This window comes from Pezoporus wallicus, unplaced genomic scaffold, assembly GCF_028554395.1.
Source record: "Pezoporus wallicus isolate ANWC-B61680 ecotype Strahan unplaced genomic scaffold, APGP_CSIRO_Pwel_v1 contig_7545, whole genome shotgun sequence".
Taxonomy (NCBI): domain Eukaryota; kingdom Metazoa; phylum Chordata; class Aves; order Psittaciformes; family Psittacidae; genus Pezoporus; species Pezoporus wallicus.
In genome coordinates this window covers 1,443,674-1,466,295 of record NW_026642398.1, presented here as the reverse complement: position 1 = coordinate 1,466,295, position 22,622 = coordinate 1,443,674, and the positions used below count along the sequence as shown (strand labels likewise).

Here is a 22,622-nt window from a genome sequence, read left to right as displayed (position 1 = left end):
CACTGAGCAGGGCAGTGTAATAAATACTCATTACTTCCATAAACTGGGGCCGCATAGAGGAGCGTGAGTGGCATGTCAGAATGCGTGTTACGTTGCATAAGTGTGATTGTTCTCTGCTTCTTGACATGCCGTTAAGTACGTTTTCCAAAGCAAGTCTGATTTATGGTGGACTTCTTTCTCTTGCAGCTCATGAATAAATAAACCGTGGAGTGTGCCAGATTTGGGAGAAAGGGAAGCCACAGAAGGCAAAATGGAAGAACTGGGAACATCTTACTATTAGAAAGCAGTGTGAATCTTGAGGCTAGCAAAAATACTGCAAGCCCTTAAGGAAAGAAAAGACATTAATCTTTTATTCTAGAACGCTGGTCTTGACGTATAATTATTTGGAGGCTAATTCAGACCAAGGACTGAAAAGCATGTGTGACCACAGTCTTGCACAACTCACTAAATTAACCGTACTCTGAGGATTCCCAAAGAATGATGGTGGTTTTTACATACTACTGAGTTGTATAAATATTGCAAGGATAGTGCTAGCGCTTTTTGGGGGAAAATAGAATCATAGAATCACAGAACCGTTTGGGTTGGAAAGGACCTTAAGATCATCCAGTTCCAACCCCCTGCCATGGGCAGGGACACCTCACACTAAACCGTGTCAGCTAGGGCTCTGTCCAACCTGGCCTTGAACACCGCCAGGGATGGAGCATTCACAACTTCCCTGGGCAACCCATTCCAGTGCCTCAGCACCCTCACAGTAAAGAATTTCTTCCTTATATCCAATCTAAACTTCCCCTGTTTAAGTTTTAACTCGTTACCCCTTGTCCTGTCACTACAGTCCCTAATGAAAAAAAATTGCTAAATAATTCTCTTAATTATACAAGTAGTCTAATAAAGTCTACTTACTTCACTGCTTAATTAGACAAGTAGTAAAGATAAAGCCCAGTGTAATGCCTACTCTTGGCAATAAAACAACCTCCATTGTATTATAACTGAATGTGTGTAGCACAGCTTAAGTTCATTCCCCAGAAGAAACAAACTGTATTTATAGCAGTAGAAATGTCTAATGACTCATAAGAGAGAAGATTTCAGTGACTTTAGTGGAAATTATATGCAACCCTGAAACAAAACACCAAGAAGGGATCTGAAGATGTGGGTGTAGTTACAACTTCTAAGACGTGCTTCTCCTTACCCGTAGATCAGTGGCAGCCTGGGCTACCTGATGTTTTGAAACCTCACTTTAATAGGAAAAAATGACTTTTTTGTTGACCTCTTGTTGCTTGCTGTTGTGGTGGAGCGTGATCCTTACCTCACCCTGACGTTCCAGACCTGTTCTGGCAGTGGCCAGACATGTCCAGACGTGTCCAGATATTTCTCCATTCTATTTCTTCATGTTAATTTCACATGAGAGTTGTTGTCTGTCAGCCCCTAGCTAGAGTCAGAAAGGGTAATTTTCCATAAAACATTTAAATTTAAAAATCCAATCTTTTATAGCAAAGAGTGGAGGGGGAAACAGGCCCACCTTTTTCTTCTGAGGTTCTTACTCAACTCCAGATATTTAACCCATCATAAACCCTTCATCCTCAAGTCTTGGCAGGGGAGAAATGAATGTCAGTCAAGAGGCTGCTGTGCTGTCCAGACGTGTGCTACATTTGGGATTGATGTTTGTGGGGCTAGGAGGAAACCCCCTAAACTGTGGTTGAGAGCAAGGTTGGAGATGTGCGCTGCTCCCTGGTCTTTGTGATGTCTGCATTTAGCAGGTCCCTCCTCAGCAGGGTGGTAGGTGTGGGTCCTTTTCCTCTCTGCATCCTTAGGCAGTGTTTTGAGGCACTTGGGTGAGAGCTTTCCCTAAAGAAAGCACCCAGAAGTCACTTCTTGATGACTTTTATTGTGCATGTTTCCATGTTGTGAGTCACGTAGCTGGAGAAAACCTCAAGGGACTGATCCCTTGCTTATCCTTTCTTCCACTGGTTTGTTTGTTGTGTAATACCCAAGGACTTTAAACAAAATAAATCTACCTCTGAATGCTGGAGACCAACATCCTGCTCTAAAATCCCTGCCTTGTCTTGCCATAGCAATCAGAGGAAGGGGTCTTCCCTATTTAATGCGATACCTTAATTAACCAGACCTCAAGAGCATCAACAAGCTACCGTGAGTTCTCTTTACTCTGTAGCTACTCAGCTCCGCAGGTACTTGGCTTACAAAATTGTTATGAAAAGTTCATACGCAGCCAAGCCAAACAAACAACACCCCCACCATCATTTTGCACGCGTGTCAAAGAGAAATAATGTGCCGCAGGCAAAGCGGGTGAAGGAATTTTACGAGGCTGCGTCTGATCCTCCCTCTCCCCTCCCTCGGACAGTTAAAGCAATGCTTGTGTGATGAAAGGGGTAAGGGAGCAGAGGACAGCTGATTAGGATGAAATGTGTGAGCATTATCATGCAATAATGGATTTAGCTGACTGTTTGCCAATGGTCAGATCTAGTGTGAATTGCTTTATATGAAACTCAGGGATTCCTGCATTATTCTGCTCCTAAATCCTTTGAAAGCTGGGACTTTAAAAAGGAAAAGGTAATTCTTCATCTGGATGGACAAAAGCCCAGGGGATTGTTTTGACTTGCTTTCAGACTTAATGATGTTTGACACATTAATTGGGAGTGGCCATGGGTTTGGGCAGCCTGAGGCTAGACTTGAAGCAAATCTCAGCACTGTGAAGCCCAGGTGAGGTCTCCCCAGCCAGGACACTTGTAAACAGGACATGAAAAATGAGTCTCAACTTTTACACAATTGGCCTGTAACTTACCCTGAGGGTATCTCTCACAAAGGGTGAGATATCTGATGGGAAACCGGTGCTCTGGGCTTGAAACTGCTGTTTATCCTTCTTCCCACCCTCCCTCAACATATGCTGTCCTTAAACTGGAACTTTAATGGTTGTGTAAAATGGTCCCTTGATGCTTTTTCTGTTTTTCAGCCTAGAAACGTTGGGATGCTTCTGGTTTCTGCCTGTCAGATGAGGGCTGTAGACATGCAGCAAACCAACAACAGATATTTTGTCTGGACACAGACAAGTCTTACGAAGGTCTTACAGACAAGAGGATTCTGTGTGTGAGTCCGTGACTGGGACCCAGACACGCAGATTTGCCAGTCAATTGAGGTTTGCTTGTGGTAGCCAAAACTGACTTTCAGTTCTGAGAACCAAATGGCTTTAGACAGGACCTGTGGGCTTAAGAGAGTGACCTGGCCCTTTGCCCTGTCTCCTGCTCCAAGTGTACCCATCTGAAGCCAGTTGGTTCATATTAACAATCCTGAGCAAACAGGGTAGGGTGACCCTGTGTAGGGTCTCTTTGCCTTTCTCCTGTGCTGAAACCTCGAGTAAAAGCAGTAGCTATACCTCCTCACACAATTCCTATATGGCAAATAAACGGCTCGTGGTGGAGACTCAAGTTTATAGCAGTTATATCAGCAAAGTGCTGATAGAGGCTGTAAGATGAGTTTGCTGCAGCCACTTGTGAGGTCTCATTGTGAGTTCGTGCCTTGAAGAATGAGAACTCCCTATCATTATTCTCCTGCTTTGCACAGCTAAAAAGGGATATTAATGGCTGCAAAAAATTACCCTGCCTCTTGAATTGATGTGGTCTATAATTATCTTCACAATAAAACTGTGAGGAATTAGGCTCCAGTGCAGTTTATAGCTGACAAGGGATGAGTTGACAGGCCTTCAAATGCTGTGGCTTTCAGTCCTTACCTATGTGCCAAGAGCAGTTAAAATGCTGCTAGACAGCATTTGGGGATTGCAGGGCTTGATGAGTTCAGTCACTTCTTCCCTTGCAGAGCAGAGACCAGAACTTCTGGCTCTTATGCTGTTTCTGTTTCTTTCAGTTTGGGCAGTGAGCTGCTATTAGTCAGTTTTCCTTCCGAGCTGCCTCCTATTAAACCATGACTATGATGTTTATGAGGTTTCCATTGCTGCACTGGGATATTTGTACCTCAGTCTCTATGTTTACTCAAAGCCAAATTGAAAAATGGATATATTTTCATCAAATTGGGTTTGCAAAGAAACCAAGGCCTGAACCAAAGCCTGACGTCCAGGAGGCTGTTTGAGTCTGAAGTGATTTTCAAGTGACTCCATTCACATTAACCTTACCCTGATGAAAGCTGGCTGGTATTATCACCAGTGTATACTGGTGAATACAGAAAAAAGACCAATTGGTTTTCAGGCTCCTGCAGCCTGGCTTTCCATGTGGAGAGGCACTCTTCATCAGGGACTGAGTGATAGGACAAGGGGTGATGGGTTCAAACTGAAACAGAAGTTGTTCAGATGAGCTCTTAGGCAGAAGCTCTTCCCTGTGAGGGTTCTGAGGCGCTGGCACAGGGTGCCCAGAGAAGCTGTGGCTGCCCCATCCCTGGCAGTGTTCAAGGCCAGGTTGGATGGAGCTTGGAGCAACCTGCTCTAGTGGAAGGTGTCCCTGCCTGTGGCAGGGGATGAAACTTGATGAGCTTAAGGTCCTTTCCAATTCAGACCATTCTATTGAAGATTCTAAAGCCAACTTCACTGAAGTTTCACCTGAGAGATGTTGGTTCCTTAATAATCTCTTATACCAACACAACCCTCATGGATTAATTTGTAGATGACAGCCAGCTGGGCTAGTCCAGTGCAGACTAAAGTATCATATTTATGTGGTCACAACACAAATGCTTGCCCTATACCTCTGGACACTAAAACATGACCTATAGTTAACCGAGCATTTGTCCCTCTCCATACCCCTTTGTTTTCCAGCCCTTAGCTACAGCTGGATTAATCTATCAACCTATTATTCAAACCACGTGTTGCTGGGCACGTCTGTTTTGATCACCCAGGTGTGACCTGAAGCCTCTATAACCTTCCTGGAGGACTCACTTTACTCTTGGCTCTGCTAAGGCCTGTTACAACAGCATGTTGTTATTTATCTCATCTCTCTCCTTGCCTAATCGGTCACGTACCTACTCGGTGTTTGCAATATAGTGAGTCCCAGCAGAGACAGGATTTAAAATTGTTTAGCCCTGTGTCATCAAAACTGCATGTGGAAAACCAGCAGTGTTCCCTGTATTTTTGGAAAATCCTAGGAAACAACCTAGAAGGAGCAACACCTGAGCTAGTGGCTTCTGCAGCTATGACTCAGTGTGAGCACAAGTCCGTGAGTAGTCACAAAAATAGACACTGTTGTGCTGACTGTATTCAAGAGAGGGGGTTATGTACACTTCAAAACATGAGTAACGCTCACCTGGGTGATGGCAAAGCGAGTTGGATTGGCACTGGTTGGCAGTGGGATGGAAAATTAGTATGTAAAGAACCTAGTGATTAAGATAATGAAAACAATGTTAAGAGTCTGAGGTGAAGCCAAGTTTTATAGCCCTCGAGCTTTTCATTGTGAAATTGTTGGCTCTCACTTTGTTTCTGAAATAGAAATCTATTTAAATGACTTAAGCAACACAAGTCAGGGTGGCAAGGTACTGGAACAGGTTGCCCAGGGAAGTTATGCATGCTCTGCATCTGTGGCAGTGTTCAAGGCCAGGTTGGATGGGACTTGGAGCAGCCTGGTCTAGTGTGAGGTGTCCCTGCCCATGGCAGGGGGTTGGAACTGGATGAACTTAAGGTCTTTTCCAACCCAAACCATTCTGTGATTGTATGAATGTGTGATTCTGTGATTCTATGATTCTGAGTTTCGAGAATAACCCTGAGCAGACTCTTGTTGTAGTTGTGACCAAGAAACTGAAATGAATCGGGTGAATACTTTTTATTCTAATGGCTTGAATTCCCAAACACAACCAAACAACTGCAAAGCCCACGGTGTTTCATGTGAAAGTAATTTTAAACTTTGAGGAAAAACCAAGTGCATTTCCAAACCCCCAAATTAAAATCCCCTCAAAATACAGAGGTTTTCTTAGGGCTTTTTTAATTGCTCCCACCCTAAACATTGGGTGAAAATTGGCAAATTCCCAGTTTGTGAATTAAAACAGTGTGTTCAAGATTTTTTCCCACTTTCCTGGAGCTGAATATCACCCCAGCCACCAACTTCCATCCTGTGTTTGATTTGGGGAAGTCTCTCTGCTTGACAGACAGTGTGGATACTGCATACTGCTGTTGGGGTCCAGCTTCACTTTACAGCTAAAATGATTTAGAAGTTAGATGCTCCCAAAAGGAGCAACTTTCCTTTCCTTTTCCTTGATCACATATGCTCAGGGCGAGTTGGTTCATCTGGCTGATCCGGTGGGAAACCCTTCGTGAAAGAGTGAATAGTTTTCTGTTGAATAAACCACGCACGTTGACTCACGTGAGAGTCCTAAACCTTGTTTCAGCTTGCAGAGGCTGGCAGGGAATGGTCAGGCCCTTTCACACAATATTGGCTCATCCTCCAGTTGTCCCCTGTGACCCCTATAAAATTATAGAATCCCAGACTGGTTTGGGTTGGAAAGGACATTAAAGATCATTCAGTTCCAACCCCTGCCACGGGCAGGGACACCTTCCACTAGAGCAGCTTGCTCCAAGCCCCTGTGTCCAACCTGGCCTCGAGCACTGCCAGGGATGGGGCAGCCACAGCTTCTCTGGGCACCCTGTGCCAGCACCTCAGCACCCTCACAGGGAAGAGCTTCTGCCTAAGAGCTCATCTCAGTCTCCCCTCTGGCAGGTTAAAGCCATTCCCCTTGGCCTGTCCCTACAGGCCCTTGTCCAAAGCCCCTCTCCAGGTTTCCTGCAGCCCCTTTATGCACTGGAGCTGCTCTAAGGTCTCCCCTTCAGGAGCCTTCTCTTCTCCAGGCTGACTCAGCCCAGCTTTCCCAGCCTGGCTCCAGAGCAGAGCTGCTGAGCCCTGTGATCATCTTCACAGCCCACTTTCCAGTTCCTTCTCAAGCAATTTCATTTTCCTCAAACTCTTCCCTGATGTTCCCAAAGAATACAACACAATCTGCTGGAGGGGGACCTGGAGGTGGCACTGCTTTTCTGTACAGCTGTGTGTGTGAATACCGTGCCAACAGCAGATAGAGCAGGGGCATAAGAGAGATGTGCTTTCCTGCTGCTCTTCTTTGGGAATCCTATCAGTTCTGCAGCTTCTTTCCTTATTTATAAAGGGAGCCTGAAGACTAAGCTCCTGACTTAAGTACCTCAAACACCCAGGGCTGCTTTGCAAGGACCAAAAGTTTTGTATTAGTATTTTGTTTCCTTTTCTATTATCAATGAAGAAGAGGCAGGAAGGAATATTTTCTTCAATATGCCAAAAAAAGGAATAAAGATACTTCCTCCTTGACTGGGTTTCAGCCCATTTTTTTGACCTGGCAATGCATTTATGCTGGTTGCAGGTGGATGCTCTCCATAGGGATGTGTTGCCACTCACCTGGGCTGGAGCACAGGAAGATAATAAGCTCAGAAGCAGATTGAATGGAGATTACCTGCAACCTCAAAAGCACACTGAGAGAGGTTGTGGCTTAAGATAAAGAAGTTAATAAAACTGAGAGGAGAGAAAGTTCCTTGCAATGAGGTGATTTGGGACATTTAACAAGCTCCCTAGGGAAGCACTGTTGCTGGGGATAATTGAGGAGAGACCAGAAGAAATGGTTAGGGGGACATGGATTTTTCCTGTCAAGCAATCAGTCACATTTCTGCCCAGAAAAGGCCCTCCTCACTCCCAATTAAACAAGAACTGGCCTGAATGGGTTGCTCCAATTTGAACATAATATGTGGGGGTTTTTTTTCCAGCTGGCAACAGTCTCCTGCATTTTCCTCGCTCTTGTTTTCCCCCATGGTAGTGGTTGTGCTCAGACCAGAAGCATATGTTGCAAAATCTGCCAGAAAAGAATCGTTTTCACAACTGATGTTTTCTGAAATGCCTTTCACAAATTGCCCATCGGTGCCCTTGGAGACAGAAATCCTCTCTGTAATGATACAGCAGGTACAGAACAGAACAGGGTTTCCTTATCATCTATCAGACTCCAACTGGAGACTTGCTGGCACTGGTGCCATAGCTCATTTGGTCTTTCACCTCCTTTCTGAGATGCTCAACAAGCCCATGAGGTTTCCTTTAGGGTTTATTTTTCAGTCCCTCATGAGCAACAACCTCTTGGTGTGCTCTGGTGGGGCTGTGATTGGAGCTGGAGAAGCTCAGAGGAGTATTCAGGGACTATGGAGCATGAACTGAGCTGAGATTTAGGTTTCCTGGTAGATGGTCCTGAAAATGACCTGTCAGACGGCCACGTCCTTTCATATTGATTTTCAGTCACACTGCTGCACAAACTCTTCTGAGAGAGGTGAGTGTGTTTTGTAGGGGGATATCTGCTTTACATCATCCCTTCTGGCTTGTTTTGAAGTTCACTTCCCACAGACAAGAACTGCTGTGGTGCCATTCCCCTTTTACTGCCTCCCCCCACTGCTAACCAAGCATTCCCCCAAAACATTCCTTCTCTGGCTTGCTGTTAACTGCAAACTTCAACCTGTTTCCCTGTGCTTTAAGCAGATACAAGGTCTCTCTACCACATGGATTTACTTCTATCAAATACCACAAAATCCATGCTCCAGATAAGCCACATGCAAATCTCCTCCTTTAACCGCTTCTTTTAACAAAGTTGCAGCATTTCATCCACTCTGTGATTCTGATCTCCCTCTGAAATGCAACTTGAAGCTCAGATGTTTCAAACTTGTCAGGAAAGGGGACATCCTATTGGACCAGCCTCCGAACCTTGGAAAACCGGTGTGTAATTCAGAAGCAGGGGCAAATTGGAGTTCCCAGTATTGGACTTGGAGTCCCTCTGGCGCCCAGTCCTTGCAGGGTTTGGAGGCAGAGGCTGCATTTGCACCCCTGATGCTGTGTTTAGCCCCAGCCCTCTGAGCTCCATCTGAATCCTGCCCTTGAAGCCAACCCCAGGAAAACACAGAGCTCTCCAGGCCTTCATTTTCCACCCATATGTGACATAAAATACAGAGCTGGTTGGAGGAGACCTCTGGCAACCGCACTGTCAATGACAGGAAGAAAGTGAAGCTGATCCATGACCATTCCAGCTCAGCCCACAGTGTATTATTTGAACCACAAAAAACGCCATGCACTGCAGGGATGGATATTGCACCACTCATCTCACTGGTGCTTTGCAGGATTTACCTTTTCAGAGCTCAGAAAGAGAGCACAGGAGCAGAAATCCCCATGATTTCCAGTGTGTGTGTGTGTGTGTGTGTGTGTGTGTGTGTATTCATTGACTTTACTTTCTCTCTCTAATGACCTACGAGTATCTCTTGTCTCATGGAATTGAGTGTTGTTTGCTTGTTCACAGTTTCCTTTCCTTCCGTTATCCAGCGATGAAAGTTTGCTTAAGTGGCTTTTGTGAACTCTTTCAAGATCCCCAGAAGGATGATACAGGAAACAGAGAGTTTCCTTTCTATACAAACTCATAGGGTGTTCCCATAATAGCCTCAAATTTATCTGCCCTCAACAGCCTGCAATTGGACAAGAAATTAATGAACTGTCAAAACACAATCAACGTGTCAGGGAGAGGAGCTTGGAGTAAAAATGAACCCTCCACATACGCAGCACTTTTTATCCCACGTGGCCAAACACTTTTCTTTCCATGGTTCCAACTTTACAAGTTGGCTGTGCTTTAACCATTCAGCCTGAAATTTTCCATCGTCGCTCCCTGCCTCAAGTGGAATACATTTTCCTGAGAGGAGTGAAGGGGGAAAAGTCACACACACAAAAACCCCCTCTTAAACAGGCACAGTCATATTTCATTGAGATTAAAGCTAAAGCATTTCCTCAATGTTTAAGCTTTCTCCCTCTTTCTTTTGAAGAGCACTTTTACACCGCAGGAGGCTGGAATGGGAACAAGACACTTGGGGCAGTAGCAGCGCTGGGGAGCGGAGTCTGTCGTTGTCTCTGTGAAAACACATCTGGATTTGTCCAAATGACAAACCACAGACAAACCTCTATTTGAATGCACTCAAGGCAGGTTTGCACCTCGGTTTTTATGCCCTCTGACTGCTGTGCCTGTCGTTTCTGCAGCCCCTCGTAAGCAGAACATCTGGATAGGCAAAATGAGTTCCTGTGTTTCGCTATTTCACCCTGGGTGACCTGGCACAGTGGGTGAGATTGTAGTACTGGGAGGATTGTAGTACTGGGAGGGAGGGCAGGGCCGGTGCTGAAAGCTGACAAGGTAGAGATGTGAGTCATGAAAAGGCAAAGAGCAAACTGTGAAAGAAACAATTACTTACGTATTTATAAAGAAAATAAAGCAAATCAGATCTGGAAGGCACGTTCGCCTCATGGCTGACACTCCCTGCAAAAGCGCTGCCTTATTCCAAAAAGGCTCCCATGAGATGAGCGAACCTTGCCAGGAATAATCACAGATGTGGAATTGTCTAATTGCTCAACTAAACGTGGGGAACCTGGGCTTTGCTTTTCCTGCCTGCTTCCTCGATTCCAGGGCTCGGGAGCGCTGTGGCTTGTGTTGGCCGGAGCATTCAGGACACCAGGCGAAAAAACCAGAGCTTCTTAGCAACAGCTTCACAGCGTCTGTTGTTTTAAACTCCATTCATAAAAGCAGTTAGTTGTGCTGGAGCGAGGCAGGCTGGTACGTTCAGCTGATGGCTATGAGAAGCAGAAAGCTCTTGACTTGCTCAGACATTTCAGACCCTCTCAACACTAATCCAGCAATACAGAAAATGGCTTTAAGCCACTTCAGGCTCTAGGGCTCCTGTTAGTATTCTCTTTTACTGAGATCAAAGGGCTACAAAGGGCACAGTGAAGGGAATGAGGGGATGCAGGCAACAGCTTCACCTCCCCTCTTAGAGGGGTTTGATCCATTTTCTCAGGCAGCACAGACCAAGTTTGGGGAGCAGATGCTGCAGCAGCATGGCTTGGATGGCTCTGCAGCACACCAGCATTCCCCCATCTAGGAGTTGCGTCAGGAAGAGTTAACAGCAGGGCTGCGGTGAATTTACTTTAGTGATAATTCATGGCTGACCAAAAACCAGACACTTCATCTGCTACAGCCTGGGGTGGCAGGTCCACGTGCAGAACAGCCCATCTCTGCATGGCCACAGGCAGGAGCTGATGTGAAAGTTGCAATAGCCATTAGCACAGCAATGGGTTTTATTGATTGTCTAAAAGGCCTTGGGGAAATCAGTCTTTTTCAAGTGAAGAAATTTGACACTTTCCTAACCAAAAAGCTTCATTTTTACTGTGAAAGGGGCTGTTGTTAGTGACAAGAGTTATTTTGAAGCCAAAAACTTCCTGTATTATATAATAAACTCTAAGTAAAATAAAGAAGTTCTGCTATAAAACCTCACAATACAGAGAAAGGAACCGAGGAAGGCCGTTGGTCTGGGACTTCACGTGCTGGGAAGGTTTGCAAACAGGGAGCTGTGATATGTTTGCCTTGCAAGAGAGAAGGTTAAGAGGGATTTGATCAGTCCCCAGAAATACTTGCAGCTTAGGAAGGTGCCAGGTTTGAGCAGGCTGCCTGCTCTATTAGGCAAAGAGCTATTTGCTGGAGATAGAAACAAGAGATGTTCCCACTGGAAATAAGGATCAGGGGTTAATTAAGTATAGGAACATCCTACCCAGGAGGCCATCCTGTGAATTCCTACATGACAGCTCGAGGGCAGTGCCATCGGATGCTTTAGGTGCCCGACTAAGACAACCTGCTTTCCTGCTGATTACAGAGGGATGCCAGGGCTCTGCCTCAGCTCCCCAAACCTCAGGGCTGTGAATACCTCCTGGAGATGCCTGCTGGAGTCTGTGCCCTACTTTTATGTTTCTCAGTGAAAGAACCACCTCAAATCTTTGGCTAAAAAGCAAAACAAGGACAAATGTGTGCCCTTCCACTACTCTGCTTTAATTTATGGCCAAGTTCTGCCAAACCCTGAGGTTTTATTTCCTCCTCACTGGCTATTTCTGTGCTGGGGTGCATGTTCCCTTTTTCTCTTTCTTTTAGCAGCAGTTTTGTGGTTGTTTCACAGGCCATCTGACCATGTACTCATCACTCCAGACACAACAGGACTGAGCTGAACGCGGTCTTTGTGCAGCCACTTCTACATGGAGCTTGCCTCATATCCAGGGAGAAGGCAGAAGACTGTGACATGTCTTGGCTGTGATCGTATGGCTGGAGGCTATGGAAAATTAATGGATGTGCTCTGTTCCCAAGGGATCACCAGCAAGGTCACAGTTCTGAGGCTGTAAGGACACAACCTTTCCCTGCTTGCAATGACTGCACACACCAGCTTTGCTTGTCCCTGCTTTCGATGTCACCAGATCGCTGTCACACGAGCACACTGTGGATGGGGGATGCCCTGGCTGCTCCCAGCATGGTGCTATTGGCTGTCTAGCCTGTGTTCTTGCACAGTAAATCTGTGAATACAGCCTGATGATTGCTGGAGGTGTAACTGAAACCCACAGCTCCTGACTGAACTCTCCCTGCCCCTTGCAAGGCTGAGCACAGGACATTGTGTAAACCAGCCTTGAAGACTGCGTTGCCTGGTATGGCAGTGTGCAGAGGTGTATGATGCTGTGTCTCTGCTGAGGGTACCAGCAGCCCTTTTGCATCTTCCTGGTGGTCAGCCCAAGTGAATAGAGACAATTTGGGTGCAAAAGCATGACATTTTCCCAGGCACAGAAGCAAGATCTGATTCCTTTTGGACATGGATGGTCTGGGTGTATGTTGAAGCCCTGTTCCTGGACAGTGTAATCTCCCCAGCCAGAAGCCTGTATGGATTTACACTTCCATATGCAACTGTTTGATAGTCACGTTGCCATGGATACACTTGAATCTTGCAATAAATGTGTAATTTCACACATTTACATCAAAAGGAACTGCAGGACATACAAGTGCGTAACAAAGCAGGCTCATCTCTCTGCCCATTTTTAACACCATGTTATTGTACTCACTGGTGGGGTTTTTGGTGGGGTGAGGGCTATAGGGCAGGTTGGATGGCCTGGAGGTCAAGTTCTTGAGGTCTTGTCTAAACTAAGGCTTCCCAGTGTTGCCATCGGGACAGTTATCCAGGTTTGGTCTAAGCCATTACCAGGGTAGTGCTGGTTCGGTAGCAGTTCCTGCTGCCATCTGCCTGGGAGCAGCAGGGTGCTGAGATCTTTAGCAAATAAAAATAGAAGACAAGGTTGAACACGAGGTCCTGGTGTGCCTGAAATGCAGGGAGAAGGACTGAGAAAAGAGTGAATTATGGGGCCCTGCTCAGGGATCTGATGCCCACCTTTTCTTCCGTGTTTGGCCCTTCCATCCCCCTTTCAGCCCAGTCGTCTCGTATTTTAGCATCATAGAATAATGTGGGTTGGAAGGGACCTTAAAGCTCATCCAGCTCCAACCCCTGCCACGGGAAGGGACACCTTCCACTAGAGCAGCTTGCTCCAAGCCCCTGTGTCCAACCTGGCCTCGAACACTGCCAGGGATGGGGCAGCCACAGCTTCTCTGGGCACCCTGTGCCAGCGCCTCAGCACCCTCACAGGGAAGAGCTTCTGCCTAAGAGCTCATCTCAGTCTCCCCTCTGGCAGGTTAAAGCCAATCCCCTTGGCCTGTCCCTCCAGGCCCTTGTCCAAAGCCTCTCTCCTGGTTTCTTGTAGCCTCTTTAGGCATTGGAGCTGCTCTAAGGTCTCTTTGCCACACTGCCCCCAGGCTATCTGCCCATTTGTCCCTCAGGTGCCTTCTCCCAAGTGCTATTCTACTTCTGTTCGCTGCTTGTCCCACAAACACTCTCTCTTAATCCCATGGGCAGCTCCTGTCTTGGTCCACACCATCTTCTCTGCCTCTGAGAAGAGGCAATGGGCACATAAGGGTTATTTAGAGAGAAGAGGCTGTACCCAGTGTACAGCTTCAACCAGCAGCTGGTGAGTGCAGTGCTGGCTGGCAGAGACAAACCCACTGAGCATCAGATCTGGAGGGAGATGTGCATCCAGGCTCTGATTTAAACAGATCTTTCAGGAACTCAAAACTTGGACAGTTCTGCCTTTGTTTTTTCCCCTGTAGCGACAGCAGCTGGAACAGTGTCAGCCCCAGCGCAGCACTGGAGCTGGGCTCCTCCTTGCTCGGGAGTAAAGGGGTGTTGGAGAGTCCTTAGCGCTAACAGAACATGGGTAAAGGAAATGTTTCACCTTATCCTATGAGTTTAATGTTGTGCAGAGGGGAAATTTGACTGACACAAGTGCCCAATACTGGCAGTTTCTGTGTGAGAAACAGGAAAAGTAAAAACTACTGGAAAAACTTAAGATCCTTTTGTTTTTAGTTGTTGATCCAGTTGGAAAAGTTAAGCAATCCTAATTATCGAGGGTATTGGTTTTAATGAGTCACCACCTTGCTGTTTTTATTCCTTGTTCCTGTTGCCATAGGACGAGAAGCTGCAGCTGGGCTAAGCTGTGCTACACAGCAAACCTCACGGCTGCTATTCCAAGATTGAGGGGAACGGGTGCGCTCAGGCAAATGGGAATATGGGGAAGGAAAGTGAGGTTTGCCTGTGAGTTGTGTGGCAGCCTCACCATTGTGGAGATACTGCGGGCGAGGATGGGTTTCTGCCAGGTAATGGGAAGGCTGCTGCGGGTTTGGATGTTTCCCTTCCAAAAACATGTGGTACAAGGGATAAGGAGGTTGGCCACAAGGGGCTGGATCGTGGGAATGGCCATGGTTGGAGAAGTCACAGGGCTTTGGGAGTGAAGACCTGGATTGGTTGTTATGGGAAGGAAGGAGCCAGTGGAGAGACACAGACTGGGAAGCAAGACAAAAGGGAGAGGTTAGGAGAAAAGTCTCTCTGTATCCGGAATGAATAAGAGTGAATCATGATTAAGGCCCCTAGAAGGTGCTTTAGTAACAGAGGAAGGAAGAGGTATGCAAGAGATTTACCTGCAGGGCTGGAGAAGCTGGGCTTGGAAAAATCCATAAGGTTTAACTGCAGCCTAAACACATGGACCTTGAAAGGGAGGTATGAGGTGGTGTTCAGGAGCCATGTCTGCAGATAACACATCGTGTTGCCTACTGTGGTCTTGGAAGGTTTAGGGAGAAGGTTTGGGAGGAAAAGGATGTCAAAACCTCTGTTTTATCCAGGATGAGCTTTGGATAATTATTAGACATCCATGAGATGTCTGGGGTAATTGCTTTGAACTGGCCTTTCCTTACTGAGAGCCACAACAAGCCTGCCGGAGGACTTGGGATCCCGCTGGAGGAGAGTTAGCAGCTCAGATCTGAATGGTAACTCCGATCCACTGTTCAGCTCAGGCAGCACCCCCAGCCAGCAGGGTGGAGGCAGGAACATGTTAACCCACAGTGTTTGATCGATTGGTTTCCATTGATCAGTTGTGCAGGAATAAAGCAAACACAGTTCCCTGTCTCTTGGATGTTCAGAGGGTGCTGGGTTTGCTTACAACAAGATCGTCTTTTTCAGCTGATCCTGCACCTTCATCTCAGAATGGTTTAGGTTGGAAGGGACCTTCAAAACTCATCTAGTCCAATACCCCTTCAATGAACAGGGTCATCTTCGACTAGAGCAGCTTGCCCAGAACCACATCCACCTTTCTCTCTGTGGCATGGGTACAGGCCTCTCCTTTTCACAGCTCCCAGTATCTGGCCTTTCCTGCTTAATTATCCCTTTCCCAAAGCATGAATGCTGGACTCCACCAGGGTTCCAGAGATAAACATCATTTGCCTTGGCCATGGGTGACTCATTTGTATTTATCCCTCCTAGAGGATCAAGGAGGAGAAGAAGGAAGGGGATGGTGACCTACAGCTAAGTCATGCTCTTGTCTCTCCATTCAGCCAGCACAGAATTAGCTCTGATGTGCCTAAATGAACCCAAAAGGCACCATGGTGTGAGGTGCATCACATCCAAGCAGGACGTGGTGGCCTCTTCCCAAGTCCCTGAGCTGCTGCACGCTCCGGCCATGCTCCAGCAGGCAGCACATCCCAGGGACCCTGGGGACACAGCAGGGCTGCTGCCAAGGCACCGAGCTCCCCTCTGATCAATGGGAGATGGCAGTAACACAAGGAGGTGAATGCTGTCTGGAGCGAGTGATCTGGATGTGTCTGCCCAAGCCTCATACAAAGAGCCACCATGGTCCCAGCTCCGCTGCTCCAGGGCTGTGTGCCATAGGCCGGAGCGGATGCTGCCCAACGTGTGGAGAGCCACAGCTCTTGCCCAGGCGCAGAAGAGGCCACTGTTCTCCGTGGTACCCAGCACGGCTCTGTGAACCCATCTGCACAATAGACTTGTCAAAGTGCATGCCAAGAGCATCCAGCCTCTCCGTCCTCACTGCCAATGCTTCCTGATAGCAGGCTGCTCTGCAGCCTAATGCAGCTCACTGGGGGAGGAATTCAGATGCTCAGGGTGTTCAGAAGAGAACTGCATGATATAGCAGCAGTTGTCAGTGTTTTCTCACTCTTGGAGCTTGAATTGTGGATGTAAGCATGCCATCCTTGTGCAGCATCACTGCTGTGGTTTTCATAGGCCACTAAAGCAAAGCTAAGGTGTTTTTTCCTATGTCTTTATCATTGTTTTCTCTGCTGGTTTGTGCATGTGAGAATTGTTATCCAAAACTCCCCCTCCTCCTTTCCAAAGCACAGTGAATCCTTTGGCAGTGGATGGACCACAAACTGAGCAGAACCTGGCTCAATCCGTCTCCTAACAGGTATTTGCTTGGTGTTCCTGAACCCAGGAATCATACAGGAGCCCCCAGCTAATGACACAGTTGTGATCCCAGCCAGAAGCTGCTCCCGTGCCTGACAATTAGCTAAGGATGATCTCAAATACCCTGAAGTAGGTCTGACAGGACAGGTACAGGGAAGACAGAAGGTTACTCAGTCTGCCTCCAGCACTGCACAGGGACAGGGCTCCGTCCACCCTCACATGACTGTAGGGTTTGCTGCTTTCTCCCTTGTGTGATGAAACAGTTTTCCCTGGGCATTTGCCACTTTGAGCATTATTTAATGCATCGTGGTACAAATAAAGGAAAATCAACAATTTCTGCTGGATATTTTTGCTTGTTTGGGGCTCAGGTTTTATCTCCCCCAGTCCTTTTTTTGACAGGTTAAAATTAGTGGACTTCTCAGTGGGATCAAGATGAAGTGAGAACTGGAATCCCAATCTTCTACTGAATGAGATAACACAGGGGAGATTTTTGTTAGATCCTCATGGATAAATGCCTTCCCCCTCCCTGCTCTTCAAATCAGGTCAGTGTGTGGGTACCAAGGAGCAGACTAGTGGCAGAGGCAGCGCTGCTTTTGTTTCCCATTCTCTCCTGGATACATAAGGCCAGGTTGGACATGGTCCGACATGGTCTAGTGTGAGGTGTCCCTGCCCATGGCAGGGGGTTGGAACTGGATGATCTTAAGGTCCTTTCCAGCCCAAACCATTCTATGATTCTATGATCAATGTGACAGGTTGAAGGCCTCAGATTTCTGCACAGAAAGGCTGGATCTTGTCTGACTTCAGCAGAACTGGCCCCATGAAAGGGTTTAGTGCTGGCTCTTTCCTCTATCCATGAGGACACACTGCTCAGACCAGCATGGAAACAATGAGTGATACGTGAGAGCCCTCCTGCTCCTTACAATTAGGAAAGACAAAAGCTGGCATGAGGTGGTGACTGCTGCTGTGCCGTGCTCAAGGAAAACCTGTTTGCGTGGGAAGTGCTGGAAAAATTGCTCAAGAACGGTGCTTTCCCATAAAAAAGGCTCTGGCTGCTGTTCAGGTCTGTGCTGGAGCTGCGGGCTAGGTGGTTGCTTCAACATATGCCTACAGCCATGTGCTCTGTGTGTGATCTAATCCCCTTTGCTCTGGGGTGTTTGCCCTCACCTAGTTTTGGGTCTGGATCCGTCTTACAGCACTGACACAGGACTGCATGGCAGAGAGAAGCACCCTGGGGATGTCAGGCCAGGAGAGCAGCTCAGCCATGATCATAGACTCATAGGAACATAGGATGGTTTGGGTTGGAAAGGACCTTAACATCATCTATGAGGTCTCCGTCAGCTTCTCTTCTCCAGGCTGAACAGCCCCAATGTTCTCAGCCTGTCTCCATACAGGAGGTGCTCCAGCACCTGATCATCCTCATGGCCTCATCTGGACTTGCTCCATGTCCTTCTTATGTTGAGGATGCCAGAACTCAAGTCAGTTTGCTGGGAAGGTGGAAGGGTTAAAATGCTGCACCCATTTCAATAGCAGGTTCTAACCAGGTTTCTGATCCCTGCCAGGCAAAGCAGTGACCATGCTTCAGATGGTGGATGAAGGCATTCCTGGGGATCCAGATCATGAATCAGCATTAGGTGCTGAAGGAAATAAGCGACAGGAATGGCCATGCGTTACCTGGAGCATCCTTCCAACCCCTGCTTGACAAACTATGAACAAGGGACATCCCTCACTGTCTCCTTTTCCACCTCAGGTGAAGGCTGAAGGTAGAAAACAGCTGGAAGCTCTCCTGCAAGCCATAGAGCTGTAAGTCTTGCCTCATGCACTGTTCTTGCTCTTCTACCACCAGACCTTTGTGACAATAGCAGTGTTGCTCTATGCTCAGTTCTATAACCCTCAAGATTAGAGACATCAGCATGACTGCCACCAGCACCTGCAGCAGTCAGTCCCTGTGCTTTCACAGGGTGAGGGCTCATAGGCATGGTTTCATTTGCTTGGTACAGTGGGCCCTTTGTCCTCGACAGCATTCAACAGAGTAATACAGACCATAAATCTAGTGCAAAAACTGGAGTGAAAGGGAATGAAGCAGCAATCCATGTGCAGGGGAAGTGCCCTTACGCTGCTGAGTAGTTCGGTTACAACCAGTCCTGAAGCAGGGAATTAGAACAGAGTAGTTTTGCAGGAGGAAGGTTGTGCTTTAGGTTCCTTGTGCTGCTGCTGTTAAAGAACCAGCCTCCTTTGGGATTGCTCTTTTCCCTCTGGGAGGAGATGTGAAGCAGAGCTGCAATGTGAAGTTTAATAGAGAAGTGGGGAAGGAGCAAGGTCCCTTCTCTTGTAAGTTACTCTATTTGTGGCTTTGTGCACTCACTGGTGAGCACAGGCAGCGGGGAGTCAGTGTAGGGATCAGTCCCTGCATCACGTACATACTTATACCCTTGCCCCCTCAATAACCCACTAACCATCACAGCACCCACAAATGCCATCTCTCCCTGCTGATCCCTGGTCGCCTCCTCTCCAGGAGGATTTGCTGCTCTTTGCCCTCCTTCCCAATCTCCATCCTGCCCACATCAGCACCGCCGAGTCTCTCTGTGGCACTTTCACTACGTCACCCCAGTTAGAGTTACACATCAGCGCAGATCTCGTGTCCTTGCTGCGGGCACGCAGGAGTTCCCCTGGTAGCACTGGGCATTTGACACCAGCTTTTGAGAAACAAGCTCCCCTTTTAGCAATGAGATGCCCAAGACTGTGAGCACCGCCAGCACCAGGAGCTGTCATCACGTTAAACCCATCCAGGGCTCTCCTGTTAAATCACAGCCCTGCGTAAAACCCACCACCACAGCTACAGTAACACCAGGGCTGCAGAGTCAGATTCGGGGTACAACAAGCAGCTCAAACCTCCTCCTCCCGAACCCACACACATGAACCCACACACAAAGCCAGAGCATTAAAACTCCCCTGCAATGAGCCGTTTTCCTTGCACAAACAGTGTTTTTGGGAAGGCCTGGCATTCCTATGGCAGGCAAGGCAGCCTGTTTCAGCGGTGCCCATCACCGTGGTGTCTGGGCTTTGCACAACAGGCGCAACCATTAAAAATACGGGTTTCTTTTCAGTAAGAGGAGCCCTCTAAGCTGAGGTCTTTCCCCTCCTCACTCTCTCAGCAGGTAAACAATGCCAAACCACATTCTCCTGCTTTGAGATGGTTAAACCGTTACCAAACATCAGCCAGGTCTGGTAGTTCTGCATTTTCACCCCCTCCTTTAGCTGCCAGCAAACATCCTCTTCCCAAATTAACCCGACCAAAACGAGCTGCAGCACGGATCCGCATCATCGCTCTCCTTGCTCCAGACAGCCTGATACGCAAAAGGGACATTTCCTGCAGCAGCCAGACTTGTGATATTCATTATCCTTAAGCTAAAGGTTGCAGAGGTATCTTTATAAAGACACCACCTTTAATCTCACATCCTGCCTTTAGCATCACCCACCGGCTGCAGCAACCCTGCAGCATTCCCTCTTCCCCAGGCAAGCAAGGCAAGGTTGCTCCAGAGGGAGCCGGCAGAGCAGGGGTGCATTCCAGCTGCATTCCCCCCTCGGATACAGACATGCACCTTCCACCGGCGCCGAGCACTCACGTTGGTGGTAGCGTGGATCCCTTTGGACAGCTTAGCTGCGATTCATGGTTAACCCCGGCCCGTGGACCGGAGCTGGAGTCCCCAGGGCTGGAACGCAGGCGCCTGAGGGACCCCGGGGCACCCAGGCTGACATATCAGAGCAGCATCGCAGTTAGTAAATACATCAACAACCCAAGCGACTGACAGAGCATCCCCTGTGTCGTGTGGGAGCCCTGTGCTACGGGATCGTGGCTCTGTGGCTGCTCTGGGCTTGGTGCAGCCCTGTCGATTCAGTGTTGCTAGCTCGCGTTTTCTGCCAGGGTCTAAAATAGCATCAGGAGCGTTTCATGTTCCCTGTTGGTTTCCCCGGCAGTGCTTGCTGAGCCGTGCCGGGTACCACAGCTCCTCCATGCAGCACATTTGCTTCCTTTCTCCCTTTGCAATTAAGGGAGCGGCGGGGGCTGATGAAAACCCTGCAGAGATTGTACCAGCAAATCCCAACCTGAGCGGATTCTGCCATGGCTGAAAGCAGGGGATGGAGGATGCTTGCGGTGCATGGAGCTGATGTGCTCACTTACCCTTCATCTCTCTCAGGAATGCCAGGTGAAGAGGACGGCCTCTGGCTCAGGAGACAAACCCCGAGGAGCCCGGCAGCAGCTACCGCAGAGGCTGCTTGGAAGTTCGCTGCCTCTGTCACAGTGTGTGCAGCTTGCCAGGTAGAGCCTGGATGAGAACACCCCGTGCTTTTCCCCAGATGAATGAGATCAGCACATATCCAGGCAAGGAAAAAAAACAGAAGGGAGAAAATTCCATCCTCATCTCTCTGATGGTTTCTGACCCAAAGTGTCGGTCCGCCAGTTCCTCTGCTCAGGGTTTGCTGGGGTGAATTTCAGCAGGAAAGGGAGTTCCTATTCTGTGTTTGGTGTTAGGGGCACGTTAACAAGAGAGCAAATGGTGTATACACGGGGTAGCAGGAGCCCCGTCCTCAGCAGCGTGGGATGGAGGGCACGTGAAGGGTACCATTGCAAGCAGCAGGGATGCCTTTACAATGTGCACACTGATGCTTTTTGACTCAGTCTGGTACCTTGCTGGTACAGACTCCACATGGTGTGAGCAGATCCTCACTCCCCTGGTCCTGGCTGTGCTGAGCAAGGTTGTTCACATTAAGCTCTCTTCTGCCTGGTTGCTTCTGGTTGACAAAGTGCCTTTCTGCTGCCAGGTCCTTCACATCAAGCATGGCTCAAACCTCATTACCTGCCTGTCAGAGAAGTGGAATTGTCACTGTGGGTGACAGGGAGGCAGGGAAAGGGCTTGAGATGCTTGGAGGGTTCAGATGGGCCGAAACCTTTTGATGGCAGGGAGACAAACAGCATCATGGACCTCTGGGGTTTCTGTCCTTGTACTGGGGGATGCTGTACTCTTGTGATGCAAGAGGACCATGGCATGGCCTTGGCTTTTGTGTGGCACAAGGATGAGGTGTTTCCTTTAGTCTTGACTAGGTGAAAAATGACTGTGTTGGAGGGAAAAGTTAGATGATTTGCTCAGGATCAGCCCCAGGGCTCGTGGCTGGGAACCCAGTCTCTACCCATAGCTTTAGTTACAGCAAACATCCCTTTCCTTCTCCTGAAGGCCAGGGCTGGGCTGGGACTGAACAGAGGTACTGACTTCTGCATAAGCTTGGGTGCATTCCTGCATCTCCCTATCCTTCTCATCTGCACAAAACTCCTGTGTGGAATGGGTTCTCTGCCTCCTGTACCTGGACTCACTCCCAACTGACAGCAAGACTGGGACATGGGTTTTGATGGGGCTGAGGCAGCCTGTATGAACAGACTTAATAGAATGATAGAATCCCAGACTGGTTTGTGTTGGAAGGGACCTTAAAGCTCCTCCAGTTCCAACCCCTGCCACAGGCAGGGACACCTTCCACTAGAGCAGCTTGCTCCAAGCCCCTGTGTCCAACCTGGCCTTGAACACTGCCAGGGATGGGGCAGCCACAGCTTCTCTGGGCACCCTGTGCCAGCGCCTCAGCACCCTGACAGGGAAGAGCTTCTGCCTAAGAGCTCATCTCAGTCTCCCCTCTGGCAGGTTAAAGCCATTCCCCTTGGCCTGTCCCTACAGGCCCTTGTCCAAAGCCCCTCTCCAGGTTTCCTGCAGCCCCTTCAGGCACTGGAGCTGCTCTAAGGTCTCCCCTTCAGGAGCCTTCTCTTCTCCAGGCTGAGCCAGCCCAGCTCTCTCAGCCTGGCTGCAGAGCAGGAGCACCTTTGTGGCCTCCTCTGGGCTCGCTCCAGCAGCTCCATGGGTCTTTCCTATGTTGTTGGCCCCAGATCTGAACACAGTTTTCCAGATGGGGTCTCACAATAGCAGAGAAGAAGGGAAGAATCCCTTCCCTG

At 48.3% G+C, this 22,622-nt stretch overlaps 1 protein-coding gene and 1 long non-coding RNA gene across 3 annotated transcripts in view; one reads left to right on the top strand and one right to left on the bottom strand.

Moving 5' to 3' along the window:
* Window positions 1-21,037, bottom strand: part of SLC45A4 (solute carrier family 45 member 4) — an 84,121-nt gene extending 63,084 nt beyond the window's left edge. Inside the window, exon 1 of one of the 2 annotated variants that reach the window (XM_057429756.1) lies at window positions 20,811-21,037. The gene's annotated coding sequence lies outside the window, so the exon portion shown is untranslated. Of the gene's footprint in view, window positions 1-20,229; window positions 20,557-20,810 lie in introns of those variants that run through there. The other variant, XM_057429755.1, reaches the window with a different exon arrangement.
* Window positions 1,714-5,214, top strand: LOC130610124 (uncharacterized). Its single transcript, XR_008974961.1, has 3 exons — window positions 1,714-2,145; window positions 2,971-3,148; window positions 4,772-5,214. It is a non-coding gene; the product is annotated as an uncharacterized LOC130610124 (long non-coding RNA).
* Window positions 21,038-22,622: the final 1,585 nt, after the last annotated feature.